The sequence below is a fragment of the Ochotona curzoniae genome, unplaced genomic scaffold, assembly GCF_017591425.1.
Source record: "Ochotona curzoniae isolate NIBS_2020 unplaced genomic scaffold, NIBS_Ocur_1.0 contig_2210, whole genome shotgun sequence".
Classification (NCBI taxonomy): Eukaryota; Metazoa; Chordata; class Mammalia; order Lagomorpha; family Ochotonidae; genus Ochotona; species Ochotona curzoniae.
The window spans coordinates 40,973,308-40,997,252 of record NW_024465369.1 but is presented as its reverse complement, the minus strand read 5'-3'; the positions used below and the strand labels follow the sequence as shown (position 1 = coordinate 40,997,252).

At 38.4% G+C, this 23,945-nt stretch overlaps 2 long non-coding RNA genes across 2 annotated transcripts in view; one reads left to right on the top strand and one right to left on the bottom strand.

Moving 5' to 3' along the window:
• LOC121150700 overlaps positions 1 to 5,199 on the top strand; it is a 39,708-nt gene extending 34,509 nt beyond the window's left edge. Inside the window, exon 4 of the long non-coding RNA XR_005883013.1 lies at positions 5,091 to 5,199. This is a non-coding gene — a long non-coding RNA (uncharacterized LOC121150700). The remainder of the gene's footprint in view (positions 1 to 5,090) is intronic.
• The window catches only part of LOC121150701, a 41,501-nt gene extending 21,747 nt beyond the window's left edge, over positions 1 to 19,754 (bottom strand). Inside the window, exon 1 of the long non-coding RNA XR_005883015.1 lies at positions 19,544 to 19,754. This is a non-coding gene — a long non-coding RNA (uncharacterized LOC121150701). The remainder of the gene's footprint in view (positions 1 to 19,543) is intronic.
• Positions 19,755 to 23,945: the final 4,191 nt, after the last annotated feature.

The following is a 23,945-nucleotide window of genomic DNA, read 5'->3' as shown; positions in this document are numbered from 1 at the left end:
TCATACTCATGTCTTAAGAGTCAGCTTTGATAAAATTTATTATGTGACTCAATGAGCTAGGTGAGTTTTGAAGATATCAAAACACATTCACACTTTACATGGCAGAGGGGTTTGGAATGACTGGGGCAGAGCAGTGATACATTCCAAAAGAGTTTAAAATAAATGGGTTGGTAACCAATCTTTTGCTAGCCTTCTTTGATGTCTAGGGACTATTAAGAGCTGCTACTTTATTTCTAGAGCCCCCTTAGTAATTCAAACACACTTAGGACGGAAAAGTCAACATAGTGACTGAATAAATACCTGAAATTGAAATGTGTTCTATTTACTAATACAGTTCAACTACTAATGCAGAAACTCAAAGGATACAACCTCTGTACTGGGAATGTAAACATTTGTGAAAAATGTATATTATGTGTAAGCATAATATAGAATGCATGTGGATGTGCTTCTAGTTCAGCTATTAAGGTAAACACTGTCATCTTCAGTACAGCTAAAAAACAAAAAGTTCACATTCTTAAATTTTCTGTTTTAGACCAAAACTTTACTGAAAGACAAATAAATCTTATAAATCTGTATTTTATATTCAGATCATTATCTGTCTAGTACATTCATCTGAGCAGATCACAAATCAGAATATCAGGAATGGAACAGGTTTTTGTTAAGATATCCTTGTTCTTTATATATGAGGAATCTAAGATTTTTTAAAAAAAAGGAGTTGGCAAAGAATAAACAAATGGTCAATGCCAGAATTGAGACTAAAATCTAAGTGCTAATTTCTTCAAAAGTATTAAATCATAAAAACAGTTTAAAAAGGCTAACACTGCCTGTCTTTCATGTGGAAAAGGAAATGGACAGTTGGACAAGGTTCAAATGCTTAAATTTATGTTATTTAGTCAAAATTTTAGTCCTGTTGAAAAAATTAAAAAAGACAAAATTCAATTCAGTAATACATAAAATAAAGGTTAAGAGAAACAAACTTACAGGTTACGTTCATGTTATCCAAATTAGTGCCTATTTTCCATTAGCAGCTTTTCCTTTTTCCATTTCACTATAGCAGCTGAAAATACACAGCCTTAATTTTAGAATACATATCCATTCTTGAATGCTAGGTCATCCTCATCACAGATAACTTCAAGTGAAGCACACCAGCACTCCTGTAGGAGCCTTCTCACTCCTTGGAGAACTGGCAATAAAGTAACTGAGTTTGTTTCTAAATGATTCATGTGATTAAAGTTTAACCTAACTGGACATGGGTTGTTATTGGGGCTTCAGTTTTCTGTCATCTTCAGCACACATGGTGGGAAACTTTTCATCACAAAGCATCCCTCCTCAGGACGTAAATGCCTTTGACATTGCTGTGCGATTCTGTCACTGAGGGAATGTGCACCATCTGTCCCTGCTTAGCTGTGTTGAGAATATTGATTTGACAGAACACGGGAAACAGGAGAAGCCTGAAGGAGTATCTCCATCCCCTTTTAACCTAGTTATAAGCTATCTGAAGTGTTGCAAACCCACATGAGTTTGAGAAATGAAGACAGCAGAATTATTGTCAGTCTGGGAAAGATTAATTCTGGGAGTTCAGAAAGAGGATGACTTACACGGAAGCTATCTGGGTTCAAAACCAATGACAATCTTTCCCAGCTGTCACAGAGGACTGAAAAGACAGAGGTCCTCTTTTTGTTTGGAATTGGGTTGAGATTACTAACAAAGACCTGGGGGAATGAATACAGGTTAGCACAAAGAAGCTACCTTGAGTGGCTGTAGTATGCTCTTATTAGAACACTATTGTGCTCAATTCCCAAATAAATGTGCATGTACAGGTGTGTCATTATGATTCGTCTGTCATGCTAGTCTACTATGACATCTGACACCCATGTCAGATTATCAGTGAAGGCTTTTTGCTTCCTCTGACTCACATGTCTAATTTTATAAGCACTCTTATAATCTCTAGTTACAATACATGTATGTAGCTAATTAACTCACATATTCCCTCTGAAATATTCTCTTCCTTTCTTCCTTCTATGATCCCATTTCTATTTTTTAGAATTAACTGGCATCTCAGAGCTAAAGCCTGGAATAGTTTTAAATATCATCCCTTGTTCTGGCACTTACTCGTTCATTGATTCTATTTGCTGAATATATCTTTAAATCATTCCCTTTCTTTCTCTCTCTCTCTCTCGTTCTCTCTCCATCTCTCTTTTAAACACAGACACAATTCAAGCCTTTCTTATTTATTATCTGTCTACCATGTAAATATCCGCAGCTGGATTCCCCATCCTCAGTTCTTCTCCCTTCAGCCTCCTTTAGAGTTCACTTTCCTAGAGAATAATCCTAGGCATGATAATTTGGCTGTGTCATCAAGATTTGTTTTTTAATAATTCCATGATACACCATACTCCTTCCCTCACATTCCAAACTTAAACTTCTTTGCTTTGAGGATCCCTCTACCTGAAATGTCCACATCCTTTTTAAAAGTTTTATTTGAAAGGCAGAGTGACAGAGAGAGAGACAAAGACCTTCTGTTTGTTGGTTCACTTTCCAAAAAACGTTACAGCCAGGAGCCAGGAACTCCATGCAGGTCTCCCATGTGAATAGTAGGGGCTCAAGTACTGACTTTTCGATTTTACTGATTTCTCAGGAACACCAGCAAGGAATTGTATCAGAGACAGAGTAGCCAAGACTTCAACTGGTGTTCTGATATGAGATTCTAGTACTGCAGGTAACAGTTTAACCCACTGCACTGCAGCAGAGAATAGAAAGTTCACTTTCTCTTTATCTTTTAAGACCTAGATCAAATTTAATCTTTACTGGGTCACACAGCTATGAATAGCCTTTTGCCACCTAAAAGCTCAAGAAAGTAGCTAAAAGTTATCTACCTAAAAATATTATAAAGAGAAATCACAGAATAATTTGCTAACAGTATGTTAGCCAACAGAATTATAACAGTTCAGACCAATAATGTTAAAACGAGAACAAGAGAGTGGGCATTTGACTTAATGACCAAAACACTAGTGTACATGCCCACCCCAATTCATCTGAGTGTCTGAGTTCCAGCCCTGGTTCTGTCTCAGTTCTAGTTTCCTGCCCTGGGAGGAAGCCTGTAATGAATCAAGCACTTACTTACCTGCCATCCAGTCCAATTTAATTCCTAATTCCTGGTTTGGACCTGGACCAGCCCCAACCATTACAGACATTCAGAGTGAACCAGCCTTGGGTAACACATACATGCACACACGCACACCCACATACAACACACACATGCACACGATCTCTCACCCTCCTCCTCTTATCTCATAATAAATAAATACAGAAATAACTACAAATAGAGTTTTAAAAGGAAAGAGAGAGTGCCAGCTAGCCTATATAACTTTTACCCTCAGACACTTTCCAAGGAAGACTGGCGAACAAAGCCTGGTGGGCCTGAGCCTTCTCCCCATACCTGGAGGTTTGGGGTAGCTGGGTTAAAAAAAAAAAAAAAACACAGCAGCAGCAGTAGCACTATTGAATATTAACACATCAAAAGAAAGAGGTCTGGAGAGGGGGAGGAAGGAAGAGAGAGAAAGGAAGGAGAAAAGATAAAGAAAAAATATGGAGGAATCTGTTCTCAAAACAAATGACTTAATCTGATTTAATCTGCTAGATTTTTCTGAAAACATAAACATCAAAGTGTTGTGGGATCCAATGGATATAACTGAGATTTCCCTGGCAAAAAGAAGTCTGTTTTTTCTCACTCCATTGCCCACGTCCTACAACAATCTCACCATGTTCTTCATAATTCTCCACCTCTTCAATCTTTTCTTGATTTGGGGGAAGAGTGGAAGGGAAAATTAAATCTGGCTTCATTTTTTAAAAACTAACTCAAATTAGAGTTATATGCCTCTTCAATTTCCTGCCATGTTGGTGTTATCCCTATTGTAATTCCATTCACATTAGTGTTCTGATTATTTTTATAAACAAACACAACAGTAGGAACTACTGTTAGTCAATCTTCAGATCACTAGGACTAGTAGTGTCCTGCACTAGGTATTTGCTTAATAAGTAAAAGAACGAATGGGTGTGGTAGCTCAGCAGCTAAAGTCCTCGCCTTGAATGGGCCAGGATCCCATATGGATGCCAATTCTCATCCTGGCAGCCCTACTTCCCATCCAGCTCCCTGCTTGTGGCCTGGGAAAGCAGTCAAGAACGGCCCAAAGCCTTGGGACCCTGCACCCACGTGAGAGAACCTGGAAGAGCCTCTGGGCTCCTGGCTTCAAGTTGGCTCAGCTCCAGCTGTTGCGGCTGCTTGGGGAGTGAATCATCGAATGGAAGATCTTCCTCTCTGTCTCTCCTCTCTGTATATCTGACTTTGCAATACAAATGAATAAATCTTTTTTAAAAAAAGAATGATTTAAAAAATGTTAATGCTACTAACCTTAAGCCTCAGAAGCAGATGAGGCTCAGAATTTAAATTGTGCCCTTCTGTTTAGACAACTTATCAATAAGAGATATAATTCAAATTCAATCTATCTCACTCCAAGACCAATGCACACTTCCCCAACAGATTGATCCACGTGAACTTCTCCAAATCATTGAATAATCAAGCTAAGTGACTTCTTAGAGTTTTAACTTGCTTGATTTTTTAAAAATCAAGAGATACCTTCAGAGCGAGACCAAACTATAACTCACTTTAAATGCAAATAGCTACATAAAAATAAGCTCACATATGTGGCATGTTTACAGCAACTCATTCAAATAAAGCCAAAATCTATAAAAGCAATACTTTGGGAAAGCTACACTCATTCACAAATTTGTCCTTGACTTTGGGGCCAATAATCAGACTCAATGGGTCTGGGTGAATTAATATTTGCTTCAACTACATTTCAACTCGAAAAAAGAATGCGGCATGTCCCTCAGTGTCTGTGACATTAAGAAAATATAAAAATGATTAATGTATCATGTTCACTACATCAACTTATTACTTTAGCCAAGCACAAGAACTATATGGCTGTTTCAACATAAATTGATTATTTCAGGTTACCTCAGATTGTTTTAAGAGTTTGGAAGCAGAGTAATGGCAGAAAAATCTCACATCCATATTGTAAACTGATTAGCCATGTAGCCCATTTCACGATTGATTCCAGCTGTGGCGAAGGCATGGCTCTTGAGCAATTCCGAGAAGCACTGCCAGCTATCAACAGGATCCCTCTAAACAGCAGGACCATTGACAGAGGTAAGAAAAACTGCTATTTCTGCTTACACCAGAATGGGGAGGAAGCATGATAAATTTGTTAAAGATAGAAGAAAACTGCTTAGTTGCTTACCAGGTTGGAAGCGGGTGGGCCTGGGGACCCTGGCCACATGTTAAAAAATAACAAGTTAAAAATAAATAAATAAATAAATAAATAAATAAATAAATAAATGAAGATAGAAGAAAACAATTCCAAAGGAATCCTTTGGCTTCAATCATAAAGGCATGAACTCCCTCAGTATTGTTTTATTTACCATGCCATATGACACGTGCTATTTGGGGAATGTTGAGTCCAAGCCATGTGGATCATTGGGGTGAAGCATTGAAGCCACATGTGTTCTTGCCTTATGCTCTTTTTAAGCATTGTCCTTCTGTACTAATTATAAAGAAACATTATGTGATTTGCTGCCAATATATACAGAACTGTTGGAGTGTGATGTCATTTTTGTCCAAAATTAGATTGCATAAATTGAGAAACCCTAACCTGAGATCATTCTATTTTGAAGATTACTAGATTTACATATTAATAACTCCTACGGTAGTTTTTCTTTTCACCAGCTCTAATTGCAACAATAATTTATGGCTTGGAATCTTTTGAAATCCACATGCAATGATTGAGTGCTTAAAACTTGGAGCTTTGCCACACTGTCACAGGGAGACTTAAGCAGACACAAATTTAAAATGCTGGGCCTCTGCATTTCATTCTGTGCCCCCACAGGATGATTTCCACTTTATGTAATATTCATATATACTCATACACTCCCAGAAAGACCCAAGGCCAAATTATGTCTACAGCAGTGTATTTATGGCCCATTGGTTCTAAATGGGTTCATTATTTGATTCACATTCAGCTTTACTATGATATATACATAAAAATGAAGACATTTTCTTCTTGGATTCAACTTGCCAATTTCCATAGTAAACTGTGAATCAGAAAAGAGGGTTGGAAACACAAATGTAGTTTCAGTATATATTCATGCTCTGAGTTACGGTGTTGGGGTGTCTGACTTTCTTTGAAAAAATATCCTTCTGCAGAGTGAAGGAATTGGTAAAATTTTGATTCACTCAAATCATATTTATAACTTTGGTGTATTCCTCAACTGAACAGAAAAGTTTTTACCCCACACGTATGTTTTATGCACAGTTGAAAAGCTATTTCAAAGAACACATTAAATACAAATCTCTCTTTTCTTTATCCAACAGCAAAATGAATGGGACTGTGTTTCCCCAAAAGAAGGACTCAAAGATGGATAGTGTACTTGGACAATGTTTAAGGTTGGATTAGGGGTGAAGCCTCCAGGCAGGATACAACAGAGTTAAGAATGAAGAGACCTGGGAGACTAAAGTAGAAATTGTGTTCTAAAATATCTCTATGTTGTATCATCTTCCACACATTGTTTTTAAATAGCTGCTCTGTCACAGTAAAAGTCACTACAAGGAATGCTGAATGTAAAATCTGTGCATATGTCTTTATCTTATCAAGGAAGTTTAGGGCACACCCACAAGCATAACACAGGGCAGTGTGTCACTGCATCAGGAGAAACTGCAAACAAATGCTGTGGAGTTCAGAGATCAGAAAACACATCATTTTCATTCCAGCAAGTAATAAAAGGCTTTGTGGAATATACAAGTATTCAATAAAGATGGGTTTAAGAATGAGAAACAAGCTTGATAGTTTGAGGAAGGAGATGATTATCTAGTTAGCTCAGGAACAAAAATAGTGCATGGTCACAGGGAGAGAGGCAAGACTAGGGAATATCATGTAGTTTAGATACTTTGGGAACTTAACAAAAAGGAGATCACAGGGATACACTGTTTGAACTTCTCTGTATTCATATTGGAAAGAGCTTAAAAACTGCAAGATTCTTTTTTGCTAACAATAAATAACAAGTGCAGTTGAGGATGTGGCAGTGGGGGTGGGGGGAGATTCCATAATCCCACTGTTGGTGGGAATGTACATTAATAACACTTTGCAAGTCAGTTGGGATAGTCATAAGACAATTAAGAACTAATTCCTTGATACCAGCACATCCACTTCTGCAGTACCGTATGGGGTGTGTCAATAGTTCTCTAGGTCTCCACATCTTAGGCCACTTGAAAGTGTTCGCTGTACACCACAATGGGCATGGTACATCATGTAGCATGATGGGTACAAGTTCTAGGAACAAGTCACAGGAGTCAAATGTTGACCACACAACTCAGGCATGTGACTGTGGGGAAATCACCCTGTGTCCCTTGGCTTAGCTCATTTATAAAACCGGAGTTGTATAGGGGCTCATCAATACAGATTTGTTTTAAGAACTAAATGAGGCAGTACATGAGAGCAAGTATTTAAACTTCATTGGGAAAATAGTGAATTATCAATAAATACTGGTTAGTATTTCCAACCAAATAGTGAACACTAGACTCAGTCCCACAGTATTGCAAAGGGAAATTAGAATAAATAATACAAGAAACTGATGCACTGATTTGGAGCACCGTGGGACATCTGGAGACATCTTCCTTTTTCTCTCTTGAAATTCTACTCTGTTTCTATGCAAGTGAGCACCTTTTCTCATAGAAAGAGACTCACAAAAAGCCAAAGGCAAAGCATCTAAAAAATGGAGTCTTTAATTCCTCCAGTGAGATCATAAATCATTTGCAGAACACAAAATGAAGTCCAGTCCTAATGACAGAAAAAGGAGTGTCATTATCTTTGCAAACCCCCTTTTAACATCATGTGAAACTTTCATCTGTTTTAAGTGGTAGAACTGTTCATTTTTGTGGGAGCTTAGCTTTGTGATAATGAGATAAGAAACATGTGGTGATGCCCACAAGGTCAAGAAATGGTGGGGAAGCATGGACAGAGCCATTCCTGCAGTTGAAAACACAGGACCTCTTATTTGAGATGACCATTAAACTCTCTGCCTTAAGTACCATCTGTGAATTGTAATTTTGCTCAGATTACATTGTGCAGGCTGGAGTTTGGTTGAGCTTACTCAGAGAACCTGATGCCCAGAAAACCACCATTAGTATTACTAGTACTAGCTTTGGTTCATGTGCAGTAACTCCCTAAAGGGCAAGCTAGCTGGGTGTTAATACGTAGTAGATGGCTATAAAATTATCAAAAAGATATTAACTTGCATAGTTTAGTATTAGCCATAAATATTTCACAAATGAGAGCATCCAAAACAACACCTACATCTTTTGCTGAAAATTCATGCTAAATGTGGTTTATTATGATAATACCATGTTAATTCAATTTCGGCTCCAAGCATTGAAATGAGTTGATAAAAATGTAAAAATGTCTATGTTTCTTCTAGTAACAACATGGTATTAAAAATCAGAAGACATAACTAGCTATATGAAGAAATATCGTGATTTTTCTGGTAATTTCAGTGTTCTAAGGATTCATTCAGAATGCCTGAGGGAAGAAAGATCATTTCAGAAATTCTTTCAGATGACTGAAAACCTCTTCTTCATTTACTGTAACAGGTAGCACTCAAAGTTGGCATATTTAATGTTGGCTTTCTTTGGGTGATAATATTCCTTGTACTCATAATGTTTCAGATCTTTCATCTCGGTGTGGTCTTCTTCTTGATTCCCCAACATTAAACAAGAATAAATATTTTATGTAGTAAGGGGGTGCCTATTTTTCAAGCCACTGGTTCCTTTGCTTGGCATGTGAGCTCAAAGCTGAAGATTATACATTTTTACGGCTCTTAGATATGACTTTAGCATTCATACATCATCAGTCTCCATTCTGTCTTCCTTAATTCATGCTACTGTATATATTTGGAAGGCATGAAGAATAACACAGACAAAAGTATCCAATGCAAAAACTCCAAATCTTTATGATGTGGAAAGATACCACAGAGGAACACAAAATTCACATCCTAATTCACTTCAGTAAGCATAAGTAATCAATGTTTATTGTCAGTTTACATACCTTATGTGGTTGAGGGGGCCAGATCAACTCCAAAGGGAACACATAAGTATATGCATATGTACATACTCAGTGGAGAAAACGAACCCAGTAATTAATATATGAGTTTATATTAACTTCAACTTATAAAAATAAGAATGGATTCAGAAAAGAAAAAAAAAATGACACTTTGAGCCCATATAAAGAAATTTGGATATATAGAAACATAGCAAGTAACAATGAAAAGGAAAAGTAAAAATAAAGTTGACAGTCTCTATACTATCGTGATCATTTCAATGGGTAAAAGTCATATTAATGTGTTAAAATTTGATCACTACATTCAGTTAAAGCCACAAACTATGAAATGAAAGGAAATTCTGGAAGTTATACATGTACTACTATACATTTATTTCCCTTTGCTTGATAGCACTGAGCAAAAAATAATGTCCTTTTTTTTATTCGATTCCCGAATATTTGAAGACTCTGGGATCCAATGTGGGCACCAGCTCGTAGACCAGCTGTTCCACTTACATTCTAGGTCCCTGCCTGTGGCCTGGGAGGGCCATAGAGGACAACCAAGGTCTTGGGACCCTGCACTCTTGTGGGAGATCCAGAACAGGCTCCTGGTCCCTGGCTTTGGACCAGCTCAGCTCTGGCCACTGAAGCCACTTGAGGAGTAAACCAGCAGAGGGAAGATCTTTCTCTCTGTCTCTCCTTCTCTCTTTCCAATAAAGGTAAATGAATCTTTAACAACAAAAAAAGTTTTCTTCATCTATTTTTATGCCCTGTCAAGAGAATGCCCATCAATGTTGAGAAAAATTAGAAATTATTTTAGAAACCAGCTGATGAAATTTGTGAGATGACCAAAGAAAATGTCAAAAATCAATGCCAGAAATAGCTTGAGCAGAATTACAAAAATAGCTCACACTAGATCTTAAAAACACATTATTGAGCTAGAAAGGAATAAACCGGTATACCAATCGAACAGAAAAGACACTAAAGAAACGAAGAGAATCATATACAAGTTCAACAAATGATAAGGTAACACTTCATATCAGTGAGGGGAAAATGGATTATTCAGCAAAAGTTGAGCTCAAGAGTTACTTATTAACCCCAGTTGTAGGCAACAGCCTAAGTTGCATTATACCTAGGCAAGTGTTACACTGCTGGAAGAAAAGCACCTAATAGCTGGTGAGCATCCTGGGTCTGGGTAATGCCAAATTTGTGTGCACTATACCATTGAGCTAGCACAGTTGCCTATTCTTTGCTTTTTGTTGTTGTTGTTTTGTTTTGTTTTTTTAAGCTATGGGGAGGGAGGGGCAGATGCAGCATGCCAGCAGACAAGTCTGGGGACCCATGAATAAGTGTGCATGTGTCCCAGGGAGGCAGACAGGGCCAGAGGGTACACCACCAAAGGACTTGGCTTGGAGATCTGCATTCTTGCAAGCAGGGATGGATGTGGAGTGTTCGAGGAAACAGGTCTGGAGATGTAAAGGAGGACTGACTTGTGGAGTACCTCTACCAAAGGCTACTGTACTTGCAGGTAAATTAGGGGACTGGGACTAGGTGGTTTAGACAAAGGAAACCAGAGGAACTATTGGAGTGAAACCATTGCTCTTGCCCACGTGGGAAACCTGAGCTGGGCTTGTTGGTATCAATCACCACCTACCAGCACACATGAAAGCCATGTCTGGGGCATGTCTGGTAGGGCTCGACCACAGTACATGTCTGGGGCATGTCTGGCAGGGCTCGACCACAGTACCTGCCAGTAGGTGTCAAAACAGGCAATAGATCACATCAGGCTGGGCCATGATACCAACCAGAACATGAGAGAGACAAGTCTGGGGGCAGATTCTGTGGGAACTGTGGGCTAACATGTGGGACTGCCACACCAGCTAGTTTGCTCAAGGGTTGAGAGATATCGGACTGAGCCAGACATGACCATGGAATTCACCAACAATCTTGAGTGCTGGGAAAGGGCTGGGCAGGTCCAGGCTGAAACACCTGCAGACACACACAAAAATTGGGTGTGGGGTAGGCCAGGCTGCAACATCCACCAGCACACACAAAGGCTGAGACTGGGGCCTAATACAGACTAGTGCATGTGGGATCTGGGTCTTGGATTGGGTTTAGTTGGGGGGGTTTGGGGGAACTCTCCTGGTTGGACACAGCACCTGGTGGTAAGCATGTGAGTCGGCTGGCTGTTGGTCATGTCAGACAGGGCTGCTTCACTTGTTGACAGGTGTGTAAGTAGGCCCAGGGGTGGTGGGCAGGGTGGCAACTAGGGCAGGGCCAGGCCAAACCATAGCATGCTGGCATGCATGGGAGCCAGGATGGAATGTGGGCCATGCTGGGCTAGGCTAGGTTATCACACCTACCAGTTTGCATGAAAGCCAAGTATCGGGACAGGCTGGGCAGGGCTGGGCTGCAAAACCTATTAGCAAGAATTGTGACTGGGACAGGATAGGGCAAGTGAGGCTGTAGCATCTGATGGCAAAGGCCAAGCTCGGTGGTGGGTTATACAGGGCTGTGTCAGAGCAGCCACCAACCTGGGCAAGAACAGTGACTAGGAAAGAATCTAGTTGGAGATATAAAGGGGTGACCCTGCTGGGCTGTGGTTCCCACTGGTGCACGCAAGAGCTGGAATGGGAGTAGTGGACTGAGCTGGACACGGCTCTAGAATCCCTCAGCCTGGATGTGGACTGGGCATGGGGTGTGCCAGACTAGGCTATGCTCCAGCACCCACAGGTGTTCACAAGAGCCAGAGCAGGTGTAGGACAAGCTAGGGCATGTTCCTGCACCTGATGAACCATGTAAGAGCTGGGTCTGGCGGTGGACCAGTGGGACTGGGCTATAGCACTCAATTAACAGCTAGAATGTATGTGGGCTGGATGGGCAAAGCCACTGTACCTTCTGGGGCAGGAGGCGGACCAAGTCAGGCTGAGCCAAGAACTCACCAGGTTGCATGAGATCTGCAACTGGGAGGTGGTTTGGCAGAAGATTTGGGGGAAATCCTCTGTGAGGATGCACAAGGACCAAGACTGGGAGCAGCTCAGACCAGGCCAGATTATAGTACCGATCAACATACATGTGGGTCAGCTCTACAAACCCATTGGCCTGCATGTGAGCTGGGTTAGGGGGAAGAGATAGGCTGGGCTAAGAAACCATATCTGCTTGTGTATGCCTGAGCCAGATTAAGTGCAGGCTGGTTGGGCTTTGGCACAGCACCATCTAGCAGATGCTGGTATTGGGAGCAAGTCTTGTTAGGTTAGACCATAGAACCACCCAGAAAGTACAAGATCCAGGGCTGAGAGAGGGCCAGGTAGAGAAACTCTGGGAACCCCTCTGATGAATTGAATTGTTAGACTCAGAATGCTAACAATGGTGAAAAAAAAAAAAACAACATAGGATCTGTGATCTGATCCTGGAGCACATGTGTCAGAACTTGGCCTTCTCAGTTGCTGAGGCCTGTGCACTGAATGGTATGCCCAGATGCTCACTGGGGACATGACAACAAATAACTGAGGCCCACCGAGCATATCTAGTACCATGGATGGTAAAACAAACTGGACAGCTATCCTGGCCAAGTTTTAACAGCAAATATCTGAGTAATATGACACTTTGAGGTGGACCATGTCAGCAATGGACCTTGGTAGGATTTCTCCAACCTTGCAGTAACAAAATCAACAGCATCTCAGAACTATCAAAAATCACTTAAGTAGTACTCTCAGAACATGCTCCAAGTCAAGGACCCTAAGATGACATAGAGTGGCCATCCCCCATTCCTGGGTACTGATGCGGTTAAGCTGCTGTGAGCGACCCTTCTCATCTCTTTCTCCTCTTGTCCTCAAGAAACAGGAAGGAAAAAGGAAATTGAAGACAGTTGTCTCATCCACTTTTCCCCATTCCTTGGCCCTTCTCACCCCAATTGGTGTTCCACATGAGCATGCATCCTTTTCAATTATGTAAACATTATCAAATTAAAAGGAATTTATTATTTAAAATAAGTTATTGATTAAATACCTGTGTGTGTGTGTGTGTGTGTGTGTGTGTGTGCGTGTGTAACCACCAAATACCTCCAGCCAAAATTTTTAAAAGCAATTAGAACATGAAAAAAAAGATATGAACATAATTTTTTCTTGGTGAATGAAATGATTAAGATTTACAAAACTTGGTCATCATAGAGTATGTTACCATTAGTAGATATGACTCCTTAAACATAAAACTTCTTCATATCAAATAACATTGCATTTTTTAAAAAAAGGGAAAATTAGGGACAAATAATTGCAGCATACATAACATGTGCTTATAAAGCAACACCTTAGAAACACAAAGTCCTGCATTGCTAATTTGTATAGTCTTTGATTTGTAATTGCTTTATTCCACCTGTCAGAACCAAAGGATTCAGCTCAGGGGATTCCTTCTATGCTTTGAAACTGACTGCCCCAGCACAGAACACAACACTACAGATCTAACAGACAGGAAAAGGCAGAAAGGAACCTACCATCTCTATCCTAGTTGAGTGCAGAAAGAGAAAAGTGGGAGAAATGAAGAATCAGACTCAAGTATCCTAGTTTCTAGCCCCTGAACTGCAGTCTCAGACAGGAATGAGATTTTAGCATGGAGAAGGGAAACAATCAAAAGAGGCGTGTTCCCTGCCTCTAATCTGAAACTCTGGGGGATAAAAGAGACAGAAAGATGAAAGGGTAGAATTGTCATCTAGAGTAGAAAAGATGACAGATCCCTGAGTTAGGAGGGTCTCAGATTCTGTTTGAGCCTGAAGTATTTTGAATACAGCAGAGTGGAAAGAATAAGCCAGAGGTAAGAGAAAGCTATTCTAAACCTTAGCATTTATGTGAAATTGCATAATCAAGAGTCTGTTTAAAACAGAAATATCTGATACACATTCATTAAAAAGTTTAAGTTCACGGAAGACTAAATCAATGAACAACCCATTGCTAAAATGATAGGACCAAATTAACACCCATTCATATTAAACCTGAATGTAAATGGCTTAAACTCATCAATCAAATGTCATGGCTTAGTAAACTGGATTAAAAAACAAAACCCACCCATTTGTTGCCTACAGGAGACACATTTCACCAGCAAAAATCAGTGGAAACTGTATCTCATGGATTTTTTGTTTTGTTGTTGTTGTTAGCTTCATCTCTTCAAAATAGTTTCTTCTGATCAAATACTTTAATGACTCACAGATCATACAGAAGCATCATTTTCTTCAAGAAGGTTCTTGATTTTCTTTTTCATTTTTTCAGCAACACATTGGTCATTCAGTAGCATGTTATTTAACTTAATGGTGTTGTTAATTTCTTTTTTCTCCCTGTTGTTGATTTTGTTTTGTGGCTTTTCATTTAACGGGATGTATAGTAACTATGTAATGGAAACTACAATATCCAGATATGAGGATACAATGCAGTATGCATCTCTACTTCCAGACATAGATGGACTCCCAATGAAACTATTTACTGTATCTTGACAATAAGATGCTGGACTCTCTGCCATTGTCCATGCCCATATTGATGGACATATGACTATGTGTGAAGAACTATACTATAGTAATGAAATAGGAGAATTCAGTGAGTGGGGAAGGATTTGGGGAGGGTATAAGGGAAATCCCAGGGCCTATGGAACTGTATCATAAAATGATAATAATAAAAAGAAGTAAAATTTTTTTTTTAAAGTTTAAGTTCTTCCTCACTACCACACCTTTCCCTAAGTAGGAGTTCAGGGGGAAAAAAATCACTAGTTACAGGAAATTGAATAAACTAAACTTTTCATCTTTGTTGTGACTTTCCATCAGACAAAAAGTTCTTTCAATGTAATCAAAGGAAAAATGAGCTAAGAATGTAACTGACTTACAAAACAAGAAATGTAAAACTTTCAGAAATAAAGTCATCCAACAATTTTGAATAAGGGCACATAATGAAAGCAACGTGCCTTTGCCTATAAAACTATTAGCACTGGATTTTTAAAAATTATTTATCCCAGGGTACAGATGTTGAGTGGTATACAACAGTAAATGCCTCTGGGGCAATTTAGCAAGATACTTCACAAGTTTTAAAATTTCCTTTCTGAGATTTTTTTTTTCAAGAAAATTATGGAGAACACATGTGACCATCTACCTGTAACCATTTTTTTTTTTACCATTATTGTTACTGACATCACAGAATTGGTATAGTTCTCCTATAAAAACATAATTAAAATATCTTGAAAGTACAGCTACTGACCAAAAGAATTTCACACTACATTGCTATGAATAGCAGATTAGAAAACGATGTATGCTTAAAAAACATGTTTTTAGTCATATCTATATAATATAGATAAAACAAAACGAGGCACCAATGATTTGACTTATTTATTGTGAGTATAAAGGAGAAAATATTTAAAATTCATTAGCAATATTTTATCTTTGATGATAATGTTTCATTCCTCCTTTGGGCGTTTGGGAAAAAAACTACTTTAGTTGCCTCTTTTAATTATTAGAATCACTGTGGTCATAATGGATAGCATTAACAAAGCACACACTTGTGCCAAGAACAGAGCTGAGTGCATATTCATGCATTTAATCCTCATAACCACATATGAGAATACTGTGATTACTATCTGCCCTGTTTTATTGATGAGGACATTAAACAGAGCTGCTGAATAAATTTCACAAGGCCATCAACCAGGAAAATGATAGAGCAGAGCTTAAGTGTGAGCTACATGAATCCAGAGGCTGTTTATATAAGCAGTACGCTACTGACCTTCTCCGATACAAAGGTCACTGGAAGGCCACTACACATGTGATGCTGAGAAAAGGGAATGATGGCTATGTGTGTTTTGACCTGCAAAGCCTCACACTTGATGAAAAAAGGCAGGTTCCTACATACCCCAGGTGCTTATTTATGCCCATGAATTCTCATAGGTGTCAAGATCATTTCTAGAGGAAAAAGAAGATCAAAACTCAAGTAGATCTGATGAGCTGGATGTTTCCAGGCTAAGGCCTGGATGGGGGAAAAACAACCAGAACTGGAAACAATCTAAAGCAGTCAGATCCAGCCTAGTAAGGTTGATGCCCTCTCTCGACAACTAACTAACCATAGGTGTTGGCTTCAAGGATTGTGCAGAACTCATGTTTGATTAACCCACCTGAGTATACCCAGAGTGTACACCGGAAAGGAAGGATGAGGGGAGTGTGTGCGTGCATGCTGAAAAATAATTGCAGATGCCTCCAACTCTGGACTTACTAGTTTGGTATAGGTGTGTGTCCACTCTTTTATTTGTTGAAGAGTTGCTATGGGAGTAAAAAGGTAAGGTAATGTTGATTACTCTCTAATTTCTGCAGAGCTTAAATCCACCAGAGAGTTCTGACGGCTTGAATCAGAACCCTTGACATTCCTGCCCACAACCTATAAACACCAAATGACAATGAAAAATCAGGGTTTCATATGACAGGCATGTGGGAGTTGGGAAATGTCACAATCTAAATATCAGGAAAAGAAGACTTTTGTTAATGTCACAGATTAGCCATCCATGGGGACTTCTGTTTTATACATATATTTATGTTAGTTGGACAGGTGGGAGAGGAATGAACTACAGAAAAGTATAAAAATCCATAGGAAAGAATTAAAACCAATGCAATAAGTAAGCATAGTTGTTGGGTGGGTGGGATTCTTACTATTTTAGATGTTCTTTTTCTATATTTTCTGATAGGAAAATGCTGAGTTGTTAATACCAATAAAAGCAACTTTATTTTAGCACAAGTAACATTTACTGAAACTCCAGTTAATATACATCTAGTTGTTTTGAAATTTTTCTTATAATGTTCAATAAAAGCGGGCACTCCGTAACTCATACTGTATCTAAAATGAACATATTTTCCTTTGTCCTTTGATAAGACTCACAATGGCAATGGTTTTTTATTTTTCAGTTGAGTTTCTTCATTCAATGAATATGGCACAGAGAATTCACATTCTATAGCAGAAACACATTTGGAGATCAGGCATAAAATGCTATTTGGGTGATTAAAGATTTACTATTTGAAACTTTTATTGAATGCCCAAACAGGCAACAAAATCGAAAAATTAAATCAGATTTGTGAAATGGTAATATTAAATGCTGGGCTACAAAATGCCTATGGCTTTTTCAAGACATTAAGTTATTGGCCAACAACCAAGTTCCTACTCTGGCAGAGCAATAAATGAGAGAACTTTATTCATGTTACAATTTAGATTCTCTTTCTTTCATTCTAAAAGAATAGTGTGGGAGGAGGGGGAGAATTTTAACATTAATTAACCAATAGAAAAACGTCTATGTTTTCCCTGCAACAACTACTCCAAGAAATAATCATATACCTCCACTCAATGACTACAACTCCTAAATCCCCATGAACCAGGTAACACAGCACTTGTAGAATAAACAACTTGAACTATGCTACAATACCACTGTAACAAGCTCTGATTATAAAATCAGTCCTTATTAGTGATATATTCACAATGATTATATTGGATGGGTTCTCAAAAAGAATTGAAAGATCAATGGACCCACATTTGTCTTTGTGTAGTTTAAGCCATATCTGGAGGCTACTGAGTGCAACAGTTATCAATCTAATGCAACCGATACCAAGAATAGAATGCAAGCTTCATTTTTCCCTAAAGTTTTACATCTTTTAAATCAAGAAGTGCTAAAATTCACTAGAGAATGTTTCACTTTATCCAATTTTCAACTTATTTTGGATTAAAAAGCACTAAAAAGTCACTCTTTATTAATTTGTTTATGTAAAAGCAGAGTCATCATTTGCTGTTTGACTCCCAATGGCCAGAGGTGGGCCACTCTGAAGCTAGTACCAGGAGCTCTTCTGCATCTCTCATATGGGGGTAAGTCCAGGCACTTAGGCCATCTTACACTGCTTTCCCAGGCACAACCATGAGAAACTTGATGGAAAGTGGGGCAGCCAGGACTCGAATCAGCACTCATGTGGGATGTCAGTGTTGCAATTAGTGGCTTTACCCACAATGCACCCTAAGATCATTCTTCATTATCAGATTTACTATTAAACAATTTTTACCAAATAAATTTCTGGTATTTATTTTCATTCATTCACTAATTTAGGGTTATTATCATTTGTCAAACACTATCTTAATTATATGATTAAGCAATTTATTTCAAAGTTCTCCAATAATATAATAAAAAAGATATGTAGATATAAGTGTGTATGTATAAATATATATACACACTTTTATAACATATACTGAGGGTGCTTCAGAAAATTGAATTTTAATTGAATTAATAAGTCTGGGGCTGATTCTGTGGCAGAACAGGTTAAGCCACCATTTGAGAATCTAGCACTTGTTCAGATCTCAGCTACTCCACTTCCTAACCAGTCTGGAAAAAGTTCTTGGGCCACTGTACCGACATGGGAAACCTGGAAGAAACTCCTGGATTACCATTTTCAACTGTGCCCAGCCCTAGCAGTTGTAGTCATTTGAAAATTTGAAAAGTGAACCAGCAAATGGAAGATTTCTCTCTATCCCCTTCCCCCCCAACCGCTCTCTGTGTATCTGTGTAACTCTGCTTTTCAAAAAAATAAAATTAATCCTTGAGAAACATTTTTTGGCTAAAAAGATTAAAAAACAGATACATAAAGTGCTATTTAAAAAGCTCATGGAAATATACTTTATGAATAATGTATGCATTAATTTCAAGACATTTGTATATAATCTCACTATGCTGAAAGGATCCTCAGAGGGACTTAGAAAACTAAGTCATCTTACAATGCAAGGGACTTGGAAGATTTATTAACCATATCTGTCATCTTATAGGTGAAGAAACAATGGGAGAGAGATATAATTTGAGGAATTAGCTCACAGAACTGCGGCAACTGGGTGAGTCTCAGTCAGGTGGGGTGAGCCAAAGGGCTGGAGATTCCAGGGAGAGGCAGCTGGAGCCCACACGTTTCTGCTGGCAGAACTCTCTCTCTTGCCAGCCAGGTGAGTGTTTTAGGTAAGCCTTCAATGGATTGAATGAAGTTCTCTCACATTATGGAGAGCAATCCTCTTTAACTCCATTTCTATCCATTTCAATGTTACCCTTATCCAAAAGAACATTCACAGAAACTTTGAGAATAATGTTTGACCAAAAGCTGATAAAAGCATATCTGACCATCATCTGGCTCCATCAAGCTGTCACAAAACCCACCACCATAAGCAAAATCACCATTTGGCCAGGAGCTGTTCAGGTGTGGCTTTAAACCATAAGAATGAGCTTATGATTTATTTAGCTCTGGAAATGCCTGACTCAATGACTGCTCATTCCCTTGAATGTATTAATATGTAGGGGACAACTTCTTGACTTTCATGCTGCAGAAGAGTCACAAAGAGCTATGAACATGCTTCCATAAATAATATTCTTACCACAAACATCAGGAAAATCCAGACTCCTGAATGTTTCTGCGGGAAGTCACAGCACTCAGGATCCAACATAAGTGGCCAGGAAATATTATGATCCAGTAAACCTTGTCTAGGTCATCTTCCCCATGACAGACCAAGGGTAACAGGGACTCTTCACTCTAAAACCAGAGCTAATTTTGATACTTCTCAGCCCAAACTTGTTGGATGTCTTCTGAAAGGCCTGCAAGTTTGAGGAAAAAGAAAAAAAAAAACACTAGTATAGAATATCTTAATTTAAAAAAAAAACTTGGGAGGGGCAGGGAAGCCAAGGTCAAAGCTGTCCTTTAGGAAGCCTCAGTTTGTCTGGCTTATAAGAAAGACGGTCATTATTCCAGACCACCCGAGGTTGGGTAGCAGCCAATTTCACATGTGCAAAAAACTCCTGGGAAGCAGGGTGAAAAGCTTGATTATTTCTCTTCTAGTCTTCTAACCACACTTCCAAATCCTACAGAACTCTAGGTCAATTTATGTAAGTTTCTTTGAAGATGTGCTTATACATGAGATAGAAATTGGGCATTTACATAAACTACTTTTAGGCTTTGGCAGTGGAAATCTGACTTCCACTTCCCCCCAAATATCAAACTAACAAAATGTATTCATCTTTCAAACATCAACTTCACCAAAGGCAAATCACACACTAAATGACACTATATCTGAAGGTGTTTCCAGATTATCTAGAACTCCTGGAACAAAATTTCAGTTTGTTCTTGCAGCCTGTTTAAAATGCGTCACCCACCCCCAGGCTTTGAGGAGCGTAACAGATGATCCTGTTGCATACACTCCAGCTAGTTACAGTAGAGCAGCACGATTCCCATAAAGTCTGCCCTGTTTTCAAGTTTATCAAAACAAAGACTGCTTAAATGTTATGTGATCACTTTGAGCCTTAGCAGTATATACAATAATCATTAGTCCTTCAAAATGAATTGTTGAAAGAGTTTGTCTTTCTTGACAATCTGTATTCACTCATGAATAAAGATACACTTTAAGATAACTAGGTATCTCCAATGGAAAAGATATCAAGACAAATAACAAATTGAGTCTGCCAAAAGCATTAAAATCCTGAAAGAATTTCTATGATAGTGTGAAAATTTGAATGCCTTAGATAGCAATAGTTTTAGTGGATGGTTCTTGGGAAAATATGTACTTTGTATAGGCAAATCTCTCTCTTTTTTCTTTTTCAAAGCTGTTGGTTAAATAATTTGGTTTGACTTATGTTAGATTGCCTGAATATTCAGCTCTAATGTACCCAGTGAATGGTTAGTTGTTAGCACGATTCATTACCAATGGTATAAGCATGTACCTTAAAATTTCTCACTATGTTTTTCTTGGAGTGACATCGAAAAGCTCTCAGACATATTCTAATACCTTTATCACTTTATTCCTTGGAATCTAACAAGGACCATTTTATATCAAAAAGTTATTTTAAACTTGACTAAAGAAGATAATGAACTTTAAAGAATATGTGTATGTTGTTCCTGTGAATACAAGTTCTATACTGCTATAAAAGTGATGGAGGTACTCAATGACTGCCAAACATGTCAATTACTTTAATTTTAAGTGAGTAGTTACTCTGCATTACAATAAACCTTTTAAGATTGCTGCTGTTGAAGAATCAAACATATAAACCAGCACAGTATTTGACTATGTATGTGAAAGCTGAATAAATTTAACAGCCATTTAGCACTAACTTAGATCCCAATGTAAAAAATGTGGCTATGGTAAATTTTTGATTTCTTTCTATTTGAGATTTATGTGAACTGAAGCAGGTCAAAACTTCACTTCATCCAATGTTAACTGAATAAGGAAAATTTTCCAGAAGTTGTTCTCTTTTGAATATCTTGAATGAAGAAAGCCTGTGTCAAATAAAATAAGAAAGAATCCATGATAAGCCTGGAAGTCTTGGGTGTGCAAGGCACGACAATGACATCACTGACAATGATATGTAACCAGAGTCAAAGTTGCTTCTGTACCCCAGGTGACTCTGAAGAGTTATCCCCAAAATTAGAAAACCATGTTCCTAACCAGACATTGCCATGCTGTGATCTGTTTCCAATTTGGTTGCACAGTTACTGAATCCTGCAAAAGTATTTAAGGACACTTAAATCTGTTTATGACAATCATGTTAGAAGTCAGGTACACACACATCCTTCAAATACCTAGGTGTGAAATCCCCTTCCAACAGTGCCCTCTATATCCAGATTCAGATTTGTCTGTAAAACAATGTATTTTTTCCTTCACATTTCTGCTTACATCTTAAATAGAATTTTCACCCAGTTCTTCATTTCACAATACAAGAAAACATTTCCAGTGTTTATTTAATTTCATTTCTAGCATTTGGCTCAGCTGATTACTTCCTCTTCTATGACAACATATTATACTAGAGTATTTCATATAGCCAGTTGCTTTTCACTCTTCAATATGCAGTAATACAGAAATATGTTGTTAGGTTATTTAACTGTTATATAAATGTCAATGGAATATATTTATTCAAACTCCTATGGCGACAACATAACTAAGTGATATAATCAGTAAGTGAGACTACTACTGTATATAGCTACATATGTGGTTAAATGTGAACTGAATTTTTGCTTTGGGGGTATGATTTTATTTTTGTATCTTAAGTCTCTTAATTTCTAAGGAGCTTTACGTCTTTTCCTTTCTCATATTACATAGCAGCTGTTAGTCAAATTTTCTTTTTAAAACATTGATTTACTTAATTTCATCTTCTCAAGAGGCATATAGGCAGAGAGAGAGAGAGAGAGTACTCCCATCAGATGGTTAGTTCTCTGAAAGTCCTCCAAAGCCAAGGCTGGGCCAAGCTGATGCCAGGAGCCTGAGACTCCATTTGGATATCCCATGTGGGTGGCAAAGACCCAAGTGCTCAACCCATCATCTGTTTCCTCTTAGGATACACTCACAGAAAGCTGGTCTGGAAACAAAGCAACTGAAACCAGGCACTAAAAGGTGGAATGTTGCATCCCAAATGAAGGTTTAACCTGCAGTATCATAACGCCCATTAGTCACAGTTGGTAATCATATGTTGATCACTTCAAAGTTTATATATCTAGAATAGGTATCTTCTACTTCCCAAATCCACCTGTAAAATTGCCTACTGCGAAATATAAATCTTTCAGAAAGCTCAAACTAAATATTCTCCAAATAACTACAAATAACTCTATTCCTTGTGCATTTCCTATCTCAAAGCAACAGAAAAATTCAAGCTCAATCCATGAATGTCATCTTTAATTTCCCTCTCTGCCAACCCCATATTCATGGTTTTGTTTTGTTTTAATTTCCCTCTCTGGTATCCTACTTAAAGTTCACCCTCTTAACACTCCCTATATATTCCTGAATCTTCTATTTCTCCACAAAATTGGTCACCATTTGATACATCAAATTGTGCTTATTTTCTCTATTGCCTGCTTTTTTGTATAGAATATTATTTGCATGACTTTAAATATTTATACTGACCTGTTAACAGCTGAAGTAATATGTGCACATAGAAAACTGTATAAATAAGTCTTGTTAAATCCAACTCTAGATTTTCTTTTACTGACTATTTTATCACTTAATCACAAAATGCATTTCCAATCTGAGTCTAATTTTTTTTTTTACCAAATTCTAAGCCTTTTTATGCAATACATTGTCTTCTAAAAAGGACTATTTTCTTGGCAAGCGGTTAAGTTACTAAACATTAATTTTACCTTAAGTTTATGTGATGTTACTGTAGTCTATTCTAGGTTTTGTTTTTAACCCTTTCTCTGACTGAGTGGGGTCCCTTAAGTTGCCCAGGAGCCTTATCAAGATGTGTGCTGTGAGTGCCCAGCTCTGGATTGTCTGCTTAGCTCTCAGCTCCAATTAGGGCTCTTTCTCTCACCTCTGGGAGTCCCTCTGCTTAGCCATAGTCCAAGAGTTATCTAAGGACTTGAGATGAATCACCATTCTTTTTCCTTGAATTTTGCTCTCTATGCCTCCCTTGCTTTCAGGGCCACAGCTTCAACTCTGTCAATCTACCAGACACAAATTCAAATCTCTAAATTCCTTATTTGACAAAACTGATGCTCTGGACTGGGGGACTGGGGTTCTCTTTTCCTACAACATGGTAAATCAGATTTATAGAGCAGAGAAACAAGAGAAAGATCTTCTATCCACTGGTTCACTCACCAAATGGCTGCAACACCCAGACCTAAACCAATCTGGAGCCATGATCCAGGAGCTTCTTCTGGGTCTCCCTCGAGGGTGTAGCATCTCAAGGATTTGGGGCATCCTCTACCGCTTTCCCGGGCCACGAGCAGCTAGCTGGGAAATGGAGCAGCAGGGACACAAACCAACATCCATATGGGATCCTGGCACTTGCAAGGCAAGA